The 12,037-nt window shown below is 37.7% G+C and overlaps 1 protein-coding gene across 1 annotated transcript in view; it reads left to right on the forward strand.

Moving 5' to 3' along the window:
- Nucleotides 1-789: 789 nt before the first annotated feature.
- The window catches only part of LOC108712376 (alpha-1,3-mannosyl-glycoprotein 4-beta-N-acetylglucosaminyltransferase C-like), a 75,602-nt gene continuing 64,354 nt past the window's right edge, over nucleotides 790-12,037 (forward strand). The window contains exon 1 of the mRNA XM_041588639.1: nucleotides 790-968. The gene's annotated coding sequence lies outside the window, so the exon portion shown is untranslated. The remainder of the gene's footprint in view (nucleotides 969-12,037) is intronic.

Raw genomic sequence — 12,037 nt, forward strand, 5'->3', positions numbered from 1 at the left:
GCAATTTAAAATCTTGGAGTTGTCAGGGTCACTGACACAGGTAGCTATAAAATCGCACATGTGCCTTGTTGCTAGAAGAATGAAGCCCTAGAAACCACAATCTTGACAGCTGCACAACAAAATGTAATTAATGAACAAACAAACAAAATGTAATGAATCCAAAATAATAGCCCACAAAAATGCAAAAAAAGAAGAGCACTTGCAAAGTGTCTGTAATATTGATATCAAGTTTATTACTTATAATATTTATTAATAATAACCACGTGCATGCATTTTAAAAAAGCCATGCATAGTAAAGGATGGAACGTCTAATCTTTGTCTAAAAATAAAACTATTTTGTTACACCCTGTTGCTAAACCATACGTCCGTGTAGATTTTTCTGAATTGCATTCAACAGCAAAATGTATTTTTTATATATCTAGCTGCTTATTAATGCTAATAACAATTTCATGTTTTAATGGATAGTGCTAGTCAGAATAAAAATCAGAATATGTTTGCATGTATTTTTATTTTATAACACAGCCATATGCATGAAATCTAGCAATAAAATTTAAGCGTATGCCTATTTGAAGATATCATCAAAGTTATTTTATGTAAATGTAGTCATTTGCTGTTTAAAATGTGAATCATTTAATTCATTACTTTAGCAGCTGAGTCCCAGCCCTGCATAGACTGCTACGATGTGCTTTGCTATTGCCGCTGCACGCTTAGGGTTAAGATATGATTCCAGGTAGCAAAAGCCAATGAGAGTACACTGAGATGATGCTTGTGACATCATCTCACAGAGTGCATAGAAAAGCTGAGGTAGCTTTCAGCTTCAGCACCAGTGCTATTATGATGGATGTTTACATCTCTTCATTGAGAGCCAATTATCTTGCTTCTGTGTGAGGCCCAAGCATCACTCATGCTGCCGGTCTGGATACAACAGTATTGGATCTAGCTGAACGGATAGCTCTTCTGTGTGTATGGTAAGAAAGCATTTTTTTCCACATAGATATTGGAGCTGATATGTAACATGCATAGGAAAATGCTGGCATAGCCTTTTGCTGTAGTATATCGGAGGACTTAAATTTTACAGTTTTTATTGCTCAGTGATTTAAACTGGCTGTAGCTGCATGGCAGTGTATTCATTTTATTATATGGATCAAAATGTAGAGCAGGAACAGGTGATGTCTAGCATTTAACCCACTGAACATATTTACCCTTAGTATGAAATCAGCTTTAAAGGAATAAAACAGGGCTGCAAAATGAATAGAAACAATGACTTACCTTAGGCATGTTGTGCTGCCCTGCAGTTGCTGGAGCAGTGAACGAGCGCCTTCGGATTGTTGCTAATTGATGGGTTATTTGAGTTCACATATAAGTTGTGGTTGCTTTGTTTACACTGCCAGGGATTAAAGCTAAATGCACAAAAGCTGTAAAGTATAGGGTGGGATGTTTTGAGCAGGTGCAAAATCACATGTAGAAGAATCTGTCTTTAGATTTAATCGTATAGAATTAACAGTCAATTCTGCATGCATCCCGAGTGCTTTATTATTTATGAGCTTTTGCTGCAAATTTTGTAAGTCCAACCCTGTTTAAAATGGCTTTTCAAGCCCCGGAAATTTCAAAGCGGCTGAAAAAACACAATATCAAGGTTCCTGAGCCGATTTGGATTTCAGAGATTAAACAGTGATATTGACACTGATACGTCAGATGTAATAAGAGATTTCATTGACTGAATAAGTACACTGGATTCTACATGATTCTACACTGTTCGTCAGAAATGACACAACAAAATGAAAAACACTTGTGTGTTGTTTCATATAGGAAAGAGGGATTGTTTAAACTCTCTGCTACTTGAGTAAATATCAGCATTTTTAGTTTAACAGCATCTAGATAATCCTTTATTCTAGTAGGGGGTTTGGCTGTATCACTGAAAGGGTTAATGGCATCTTAACTTTTCAGCTGTATTATGTTTCAGATGGAGTGATGGCATTTTAACGAGGCTTATTCTAGGAAGTGCTTGGGAGATTGAGACCCACATTAACCATAGTGGGAACATTGATTGTTTTCCAGAAGCTAAAGCAATTTTGCTTTCTAAATGTCTTTTTCAATCACTTACAGAATATTTGTTTGCTCCCCTCCTTAACTACCCTGGTCCTAGATGCATTCCTTGTACGTGCACGGGTAATAGGGAGAGAACTTTCCCCATGCGTAGTATTAACCCTTAAGTGGCCAGTGTTTCCATTAAGATTTTATAAAGTAAAATGTTGTAGCTTCCTTTATCGGTCTAAACGAATAATTCTTAGTGGAAGTTTTCATACTACTTTGCCAATGGTGTGTATTTGTGTGCTGTTAAATTCTGTACACAAAGACAAAGGGTTACACTTTATAATCTCTTAGATTCTATTCAGTACACAGAAAAGGTAAACAGTCCAAGAACATCCCTTTCTTGTAATGTTATTCATGGGGAAAAGAATGGTGTAATTGACATCAGTGCAGTTTCATTATCTTCTCTCCCATGAGTCAAATACCTATTTGCTTATTTATTAGTTGGTGTTATTAAGTACTTGCAATTTCCTAACAAAAAAGTCAATGCCCTTTGTGGCTTGGAAAAACACAAGATGATCCGCTTGGTTCAATCAGTGAAAAATAATACTCGACAAACTCTTACAAATGAATGTGATTATGGTGTCAACTCGCTTTTTTAATATGCCATCTTACTGAATATGGCAAATGCTCTTTCTCGCAGACACCCATACATTACCTTATAATGTGGCAGATGAATAGTAGAAAAGATTGGGTGCCTTACTGTGGAAACAGACAATACCTAAAGTGGTATGATTTACTTTGATTACATTCTTTTATTGACTCCCATGCAATGCTCACTGAGTATTCTGGCACAAAAAGAACTGATGCTGTGTAATTTAGTAGCTATTGTTTTCCTGTGGGGTGCTTGGAGTGCATTCTGTGGTGAAAGAAGATTTACTTTTGTATGATTTACTATGCATTGATTATTTCATTGATTTTTGCATGCTGCTAGGTATATGTTAGGGTACTGGGAAAACGCAGTATATTTTGCTAAAACTGATTTATATTATTGCTTTTTGGGAGAATAAAAAAGTATCCAAGACCAATAAAATGAATACATTAGATCAAATTGTCTGAAATATGAGGATTTTATTGATCCCGCTAGAGCTGATAGCACAGTCTGGCATTACAATACACTTTTGGTGCAAAAAACAAAAAGGAACAAGACTTTCATTACTACCACTGTAACCTAAATTTCCCCACAAAGTCAAACATAATGAAACAATAGAAATCAGCTCCCTGATCAATAAAAGAAAACCCCCAGAAAATTATGGTAGAAAGCAGCTGGAAAATATCGCTTTCCCATGGTGCTATTGATTACATTTTACATTTTTTTAAGTCCTTAAAATTGTTTTATGTCTACGCTATTTCGTTTTCACTATGCCTGTCATGTATTTGAACAATACAATTCCTGACACTTGTTCAGTATGTTCCTTTTGTTTGCTTTGGTATGAAACACTGTATGCTCAGTTCATTCCTTTTCCTAGCATCATTACTTTCTGAGAATAGTATTTAAAGGAGAACAAAAGCCTGTTGACAGCCACAGGCCCCCTCCACATGGTTTTCCTCCCCTCTCCTCCACCACCAGGAACTCACCAAATAGCAGCTATCGCTTCTCCTGTCTGAAAACTGTAGAGTAGCACAGTGGTGTTGGCAGGTGCCTCTCACATCATTTCAATTCTCTTCAATCTGAATGCCAACAAGGTGGATAAGCATTTGTAGCCAGGTCAAGAATGGTTTCAACTGCACATGCTCCTGTGGTGAAGATTGCTGTAAAGAGGACATGCATTTACTCTAAATGGCCCCACAAACCCAGGTTGTATAGATATGTTTCATAAACTAGTTCAATGGGATATTGAGAGGATTGGGATGAAGGTGGGTGTTAATTCCCCCTCTAAACCGAGGAATCTAAGTAGAGGTGAATATAAAGCCTTGAAATCCCTCAGTAACACCAATATAGTGGTGAAAAACGCCGATAAAGGCGGTTCAGTGGTGGTTTTGGATGCCACTTCCTATGAATCAGAAATCATGAGACAACTAAAAGATACTGATACGTATAGGCTCCTAGACTCAGATCCAAAAAAGATGTTCCAAAACAAATTATTATCACTTTTGACATTTGCACGAAGTATGGGAGTGATTGGACAGACTGAGTTTGATTTCATCTACTGCAAGGATCCTGTCATTCCCATATTTCATGTGTTGCCTAAGGTGCATAAATCTCTGGAGGATGTTAAGGGGCGCCCAATAGTGGCAAGCATAGGTTCCCTGACAGAGAACCTATCGAAATATGTGGACAGACAACTATTACCTCTGGTTTTCAAGTTACCAACATATTTGAGAGATACAACTATGTGCCTAAATAAAATGGCTAATGTAATATGGAAACCAGGTTTTAGATGGTTCTCTATGGACGTAGTTTCCCTCTACTCTTCTATAGACCATGATATTGGTTTGCAAGCTATAAGATTTTGGTTGACAATGACACAAACTTTTCCACAGGTGCAGAATGAATTTATTATGGAGGGGATAGAATTTTTGCTCCATTCTAATTATTTTTTGTTCAATGGGCAATTTTATTTGCAGCAACGTGGGGCCGCAATAGGGGCATCTTTAGCACCCAGTTATGCGAACTTGGTATTGGGTTGGTGGGAAAGGATCTTCATTTTTGGAGACCAGAACCCCCACCGACATCAGATTATGCGCTTTTATAGGTATATCGATGATTGTATAGGGGTGTGGGAAGGGGACGATGCCTCCTTCGCGGCCTTCATTACATACTGTAATCAAACAGTTAGGGGAATACAGTTCACTTATGAAACTAATGAGACCGAGATTCCATTCTTGGATGTAGTCTTCAAAAGTCAAGATGACAGGATTGCCACAAACCTTTTCTGCAAGGCGAGATCACACGTAACACCTTGCTTCACGCATGTAGTAGCCATCCAGAGGCATGCTTGAGGGGCATCCCAGTGGGGCAATTTTTGAGGTTGCGCCATGTTTGCTCTTCCTGGGATAGCTGTTGTGGGATCGCTTTGTGGAAAGAGGCTATAGTGAAGATGTTATCAAAGCTGCCTATGAGAAGGCGGTTGGAGCAGACAGAGAGAAATTGCTGCTTCCTAAGCCCAAGTCCAAGGGTAGATTAGAAGGGCGACACATACAGAAAGGGCAGTCTGGGGTTCGCTTTTGCACCACCTATAGCCGTGATACCTATTCCATCAGGAGGAGTATCAATAAATATTGGGGCATACTTTTACAAGATCCCGTACTTGCGAAGATCCTTGATAAAACACCTTCCTTTGTGTATAAGAGAGGAAATAATTTTGCATCCCATATTTCCAGAAGTTTATTCACTACCAAGGGGCAGAGTGATAGCAAACCTTGGTTGAAATTGAAGGGTGTATATATCCTGAGGTTGATTGCTGCTCCCCCCCCCTTCCGCTCCGCACTATTTGGGGCACCAGAGGAAGTCCAGGGAGGTCTGGGAGGTCGAGGGTGCACACGCAGAAAAGTGAAATTGCTAGAAGAGCAGAATTTCCGGTTTGGAAATGGGAAATAAGCCTCTTAAAGTTACCAGGCAATGCATTTTTGACCCTGTTATCAGTGGGACGCTGCCGTCTGAGTCGAGTTTCTGAACTCGCCTCATTGTCATAGTGCCCCTTGATTTTACAACCATCAGCATCATGTTGCACTGAAATAAGCATGACTCTGTGGGGATGGTTTTAAAAAAGCAGAGACTGAACAAGTTGAGAGAACTGCTGCTATGAATATGTATTACGGTTTAGCTGCATTTAGGAGTACCATATTGGTGGGTTCCTGCACCCCATCACCATTGTAGTACTTACTTTGCTTCTTTCAACTAAAATGTTGTTTATGCACACACACAAGCACACAGTATACAAACACAACAGAAAAAAAAAATCAGCTCTTTCGAGCTAGTATATATCAGAACCTTAAAGGAACAGTTCAGTGTAAAAATAAAAACTGGGTAACCAGTCAGTGGAAACCGAGACTGCTATAAAGCAGGAAGTAGTGTTCCAGTCACTCCAGCCTTTATACATTACATTTTTGCCTAACTAACTATATTAGAAACATTTTTTTTTATTTTGCACAGCATATCTATTTACCCATTTTTTTGTTTTATACTGAACTGTTCTTTTAAGATGTTAATTTTCTACTGCTACAGTGCTAGGTACTAAAATGAGTACATAATTGCACCAATTAAAATACTAGCACTATGCACAAATTAGTCAGTTCTAAGTTCAACCCTGTGTGTATCTTCCCTGATATGATTAATTCCTTACTTTTTACAGTTTTACCTCACATTGCATTGGCATATAGCATAGATTTACTGTACATTTGCATAACAGCTGTGACTACACAAATATCCCAGTCAGTCCCTTTAAGTACTACCTCCACATATCCATTTTCATTTCTTTGCCCCCTACTATTATATTAAAAATTAGACATAATATAAGTTGAGAAATGTAAAAAGTGTATTAAATATGCTCCCAAGCAATGTCTGGGGATTGTAAAAGCTTTCAGTAAAGTATCTTTTTTTAAATATTAATAATAAACTGTTTTTTGAACTGCTAATGTTATTGTTAACTGACTCATAATGGGTAATAAAGTATAATGTATCCCCCAGTGGCTGAAATGCTAATATATATATATATATATATATATATATATATATATATATATATATATATATATATATATATATATATATATATATATATATATATATATATATATATATATATATAAATACATTGTATAAATTGTATCTGTAGGGATTAACTAATTCAGATACCTGGAAATTAGTAGGAAACATCCAGTAGAACAACTAAAAGGACACAACAAATAAATATGCATTGCACAATACTAAAATGCATTGCACTGCTAATCACTATAGGCAGTTTGTTTATTAAAGTATAATAGAAATATATATAAATGCCACATGGCATATTAGCTTCCTTTTTTCCCACATTAATCAATGGTATTTGAAAACTCACTATCTATTGTGACAAGCTGGCAGCTTGAACACGTAACTTTTAGGGGAATTAGTCAATGGTAGGCAGGCAGCATAGGACAAAGGAGCAGAAAGACAGGGACACACAGCTTCTTCAAGGAAAACACACGTTTATTTTCCAACTTTAAACAAACACAGTGTATTGTCCACAGACACAGGGGTGACCATTTTATCATTCAAACAAATCATAAAATAAAACCTAGCCCATTGGGCACTACCTTCCAACTTTGGAGCAGTCCCTGACTAGGCTGGGCCCCTTGTGGACTACCAGCAAACAAAACAATTGTTGTGGCTCACCCCTGTACTCACAGTCTTTGAGTGAACTTCTTAGCCTCCTGGCTTTTCCTCAATGTCCCACACAGACAACAAAATCTGTCTCTAAAGGTGGCCATAGACTCAAAGATTCGCTCGTTTGGCGACATCGCCAAGCGAGCGGATCTTTCCCCGATATGCCACTAACTGCATGGCTATATCGGGGGTAATTCGAACGTTCGGGCCGTATGGCCGAACGATCGAATTACGATGCGCCAAGGGGCTCCAACGGGTCGGTCGGTTAAAAATCAAACTTTCCCGATCGATATCGTGGCCAGATATCGATCGAGAAGACCCATCAGAAGCCCCCATACACGGGCAGATAAGCTTTCAAATCGGTCCAAATGACCGATATCGGCAGCTTTATCTGCCCATGTATGGCCACCTTTAGTCACAGCCACAGGCTCCCTCTGCTTCATGCAGTATCAGGCGGCACTCCCAGCTCCTCTGGGAGTTCCTAACACAGCGAGGTCTCCTACCTGCTGTGCCCTAATGAGAGACACACTCTCCCATTCTAATTAACTTTAAATAGCCTTTCCACAGGACAGCTTTCCTATGGAAGGTGAACTCCAATCTCTGGACTGGATCTGTGGAATGGAGTCCCTGGCTACTAAAGTCTTTAAACAGAGCGCTGATTCTCTGTTTAATAACCCCCTTCCTGGAGCCTATCTCAGTACCTGGGGAGAAATTAAAGGCTAGAGTGACCTTTTTCCACCTTTTCCTAGTCACTCTACCACACTATATAAGGATGCACTATTATGCAATGTGTTGTAGTTTATGGATAGAGCAGCAGCTCAGAGCATTTTTTGTATTATTTAGCTAGACTGGGTGATTTTTCTGGTTGGACCTGTCAAGGCCTGTCCTACTGTCATTGGCTGTCTGTAAAATTTGACACTGGTTTGCAAATTTCGATGTGAAGCAAAATGCAGCATTTCACTCATTACTAGTGCTTAGAGATAGAATGTTTAGTATCCTTATATTTAATAATAGGGCATACATTATTCACTTTATATTTTGCAGCACAAAAGAGGTTTTCAGTTTGGTTCAAATAGCTTGGAGCAAGCTCCAACAGACCTCTCAAGGTTTCAGTATGACCCAATGGAGTCATTAGTAAACTAATCTGGGTAATGGAGTCGTAATTGGTCTGTTCTGCATATGGGGGCTCCTTTCAAACCCATCCTCTTTACAAAAAAATAATATATATATATATATATATATATATATATATATATATATATATATATATATATATATATATATATACTGTATATTTTTTTTATTTTCAATGAAGGCTAACATTGAATTCATAAAATTGACAGTATCTCTTAGACTGAACTCCCAGCACTGGTGTGTGGGTCCTTAGGGAACAAGACCCACTTGCTTCAAACCTCTGCATTATCAAAAGCCTAAACTAAAGGTCAGCCCCTTTCTTCACATGGTATTTACAATTCAGTAGGCAGCATTGTTAAAGAGAGAGAAAATGCATTACACTTAAGTACAGTGTGTGTAAATTTATATAAATCCATTAATAATTGTTACGAATTATTCGTACCCCTCTTTGGCCAAAATATGTAAGCTCACGAGCCACATCAAGGCCACTTATTGTATGTCCAACATTTAGCAAATAATCATAACGAGACCCTGTGAACATATCCTTTGCTCTGGAGCTCTAATTACACATACAAGTAAGTTTTTAATCCCCAGCTAATGAATGTACATCTCTGAAACAATTCAACAGCCGTTATTTCCACATATATATATAGTATGTATATACTAAAGAAGACCAGCAACACCAAGATTCCATATGATTAAAATGAGTGTATTAGAAGGTGCATGTACAGTCAACGCGTCGTTTTGGTCCCATCAGGGCCCTTTCTCAAGACAGAGATATATATATATATACATACAAAATAATTACCACCAATGAAGTGTTCCACACTTTTGTCAAAGATATGTATGCTCACAGATCACTTCAAGGCCCTTGTTGGAAACCAATGCGGTCATCTGGTGTGCCTGTAGTATTTACACACACATTATGCAGAATTTGTTCAGTTAATAGATTTCAAATGGTTTCATTAATTAAAGGCTTGTTTTAAAGTTATACTTAATTGAGAAATTATTGTTATAAACAATAATAAAAGGCTAGTTAAAACCCAAATGTATTCTTTTACTGCCTTATTAAATAGCAGCGGCAAAATGCAATGGAAAACAATTCTGCTTTCAAATATTACAATAATGGGCATTCAAAATAGCGTTATGTTATTGTAAATGTGGGCTGCAGTTTAATACAGCAATCAAACAGACACATCTGTGCCACAATACTGTCACCTGTTCAGTTCAGCGCGGTCTAAAAAAATGGCGAAACAAGTCAATAGCCAAAGTGATTTTCTTTTTCAATTCTTAACAGGAAAATTCATGTGCTAACCCTTAAGACATGTATAGTACTTATCAAGAAATGTTGTTTCATCATGAGGAAAATGAGCAAAGCAGAGAGATGCAGAGGATGGGAAAGAGGGAGGGGGAAAGGGATTGAAGCTGTTCTAAGGAGATAATGAGGAACTGTAAAAAATCCTGTTATTGTTTTTCCTGTTCAATGTCAGATACAAATGTTAGGATTCATTAAGCTCCTTCCCTATAAAACTAAGATCAGCTGTTCCTGCATAACATTATCATGCTCTGCCTTAAAATCACATCCACTGTTTAAGGCTTTTAATACTTTGCATTTTCAGACAAGTTTACTGCTGCAGGCTGTACCATAGTCTTCCCTTAGCATAAGAGCACATGCGGATTTCTCATTCTCTGCTATATATCAGTCCCCTCGCACTCAATCGTCACTGCATGCAAAGGAAAATATTCAGTCACTGTGATGATCTGAACTGATTTTCAGTTTCTGTGCATGAAGAATTCATTTTACAGTTATACATTTACATTGAAAGGATTGGGTATTTTGAAAGAAAAATTAACCATGTAATATAATAAGGGCAAAACACATACAAATACACACACACATATATACACACACACACAAAATATGCAAAATACGCATATATCTAATAAAGCTACAGGACTCTCACATAAAAAAAAATCATAATATCTGTAAATAGAGTTTGGAATAAATGTGCATACATTTTAATGCACTTCACTTGCTTCATCATGAAGAAAATGCAAGTGCAAGGCAGAGAGATGTGTAGGCAATTGGCAGACCATGGGAGAGATTTTTAATGAATCTTTAATATATTTGGCAAATGTATCGTTGAAGGGTTAACAGAGAAGAAGTACAGTAAAAACATTTATATGTATGGGTTGAATTTTAATGGGTAAGTGCATTTGTATTTGCATACATAAATATATATTTAGGGGCACATTTACTAAGGGTCGAAAATCGAGGGTTAATTAACCCTCGATATTCGACCATCGAAGTAAAATCCTTCGAATATATCGAAGTCGAAGGATTTACCGCATTTAGTTCGATCGAACAAAAAATAGTTCGATCGAACGATTCAAAGGATTTTAATCCATTGATCGAACGATTTTCCTTCGATCAGAAATTGCTAGGAAAGCTTATGGGGAAGGTCCCCATAGGCTAACATTGGTGCTCGGTAGGTTTTAGGTGGCGAAGTAGGTAGTCAAAGTTTTTTTTAAAGAGACAGTACTTCGACTATCAAATGGTCGAACAATTTTTAGTTTGAATCGTTCGATTTGAATTCGTAGTCGAAGGTCGAAGTAGCCAATTCGATGGTCGAAGTAGCCAAAAAAAAAACTTCGAAATTCAAAGTATTTTTCATTCTAATCCTTCACTCGAGCTAAGTAAATGTGCCCCTTACAGTACACACATACTGAAGACAGGAGAAAGTGAGGGATTGATTTTGGAGAAAAAAATTTAATCTATGAAAAACAACCAGCTGTCCTTCAACCTGACTACAGAATAAAGCTCCTCTGCAGCCTCTGGTTAAATATGTGACATAGTGGCAGTTTTAATTAGAAAAGAGAAGAGGAATGGATGCATAATATGCATTCTTCATATCACCTTAGCATTTTTTATAATTGCAATAAAGTTTACTTATACTAAAGATATCTGGGGGGTAGGTATATCAAAGAGTGAAGTTAGAGATGTCCACAGTCGGCAGAGTGAAATACCACCTCTCTCCATTCATTTCTATGGGATTTTTAAAGGCAGATTTATCAAAGGGTGAAAGAGTGAAAGTTCACCATTTGATAAATATGCCTTTAAAAATCCCATAGAAATGAATGGAGAGAGGCGATATTTCAGTCTGCCGACTGTGGACATCTCTAACTTCACTCTTTGATAAATATACCCCCTGGTGTCTGAACCTGTGGGCCCATATCCGATGACCTCTGTATATTACCCTAAAACTGTATAAATCATGACAATGGGACTCCTCAATTGACCCTTCGGCTTCAGCCATCCCATTAAACCCCTTAGTTACACACAGTAATGAAACACAAGGAAAATGGTGAAAATGGCCACAGCATTTATTAACATTTTATCAAATAAATAGGACCTGGCAGCCTCACCCCAAGGCAATATTCAAAGCCAGAATTCCATAAGGGGTCGCTACTATGCTCTGCCGCTCCTCACTTGAGATCAGCACTATG

Source organism: Xenopus laevis, chromosome 3S (assembly GCF_017654675.1).
Source record: "Xenopus laevis strain J_2021 chromosome 3S, Xenopus_laevis_v10.1, whole genome shotgun sequence".
Classification (NCBI taxonomy): Eukaryota; Metazoa; Chordata; class Amphibia; order Anura; family Pipidae; genus Xenopus; species Xenopus laevis.